General features: G+C 37.0%; 1 protein-coding gene across 7 annotated transcripts in view; it reads right to left on the minus strand.

Moving 5' to 3' along the window:
• LOC116700276 (microtubule-associated protein 4) overlaps positions 1–1,452 on the minus strand; it is an 89,356-nt gene that overhangs the window by 11,680 nt on the left and 76,224 nt on the right. The gene's annotated exons all lie outside the window — the stretch shown is intronic.

A 1,452-nucleotide genomic window follows, 5' to 3' on the forward strand; every position in this document is an offset into this window, starting at 1 on the left:
CAATGCTCAATCTCAAATCTATTGAGCTTAGCTTGGTCTGACGATAGCCAGACTAAGTTTAATGCTGACAACCAGAGACTCTGCATCATTTCCCTGTTGAATACAGGAATATAGGAGGTTAGGTCAATATCACAGAGCCAGTTGGAGAGGCAACTACTGCTCTGTCTCTGCACTGATCTGACTGTAATTGGACCATGTCTAAATGATACAGGTTGAGGAAGTGAAGAATCACTGTGAATATGAAACAGGGTGTTGCTAAAAAAAGAATCATGCATGTGGTTTCCTGGGTAAATAAGAGGAAGATGTTGGCTGTGCTGGGTATGATAAATATTAAATGGTATGCAGAGCTTGTCCACCCAGCCAGTTACTGCTACAGTATATGTCCTGCTGAAGACAGTTACTGGAATATGCATAGATGTGACAGAAAGAGATTTAGGCCAGACACGGCAGGCCAAAGCATGTTTCATGCACTAGTCAAATCTTTCAGACTAGTGGAAAGAAAACAACAAAAATGCACATTTAGGTGTTTATTTTACTACACCTTTTCAATTTGCGTCTGTCGATTTCTCCTAAGGGTGTAAGATATAAGTTCCTATCTATATTCTGAAGGTTTTTACAGAGGGGTTTGTTCCTTTATAAATCATAGCCAGATTGATATCTCATTGTACTCCTAAAAACATGACAAAATTGAATTTTCTATGGCTGTCAACAGTAGTTTGTGATTTATAAAGTGATTAAAATAGGTATCTATAGGTAATTATAGGTAAATTCTCTCTGTAAAAACTGTTGACTCTAACATGTTAACAAAATGAAACAAGAACTTTAAACCTGGCTTCATCCAATGTTCAGATTTGTGTTCTGGAAATGTATGCAAATCAGTGCATATTTAATAAGAGAATGCCTCATTTGCCAATTTAAACATACAATTTCAGAAAACTTGTAATACAAAAAATAACTGTCTTAATGTAAGTAAGCAACTGGTGTGTCATGGTAATATCTGTTAGTTTGTTTAGTTTTAGTTTTTTCTTTAACAGGGTATGCCCTCCCCTCTCCATCCACCTCCATCTCATCCTCTATTATACAGTATACCTAACCACCAAATTACAATGTGCTGCCTTACATAGCACAGTGAGTATGAGAGTGATGCAACTGGGACTGCATCCAGCGTATTCAGTAGACTCAGTGACAGAGCATGCAGCGATCTTCTGTTGGTTTTAGTTATCATCCCCAGACACATAGTTATTACATCTTTATGAGGGTCTAAGCACCCCGTTCACAATGCTTCGTAAAATCTCCTCCGTAAAAAAATGAGCTTTCTAAAGACTCATTTTGGTGCAACTGGAAACTTATGATGCAAACTATGGAGGATTTACAATGCAAACACTGTGAAAAGCAATACACATTCTGATATACATTTCCATTTGATGTATGCATTTAATGCCATAATTAAAT

Source organism: Etheostoma spectabile, chromosome 13, assembly GCF_008692095.1.
Source record: "Etheostoma spectabile isolate EspeVRDwgs_2016 chromosome 13, UIUC_Espe_1.0, whole genome shotgun sequence".
In the NCBI taxonomy this organism is placed as follows: Eukaryota; Metazoa; Chordata; class Actinopteri; order Perciformes; family Percidae; genus Etheostoma; species Etheostoma spectabile.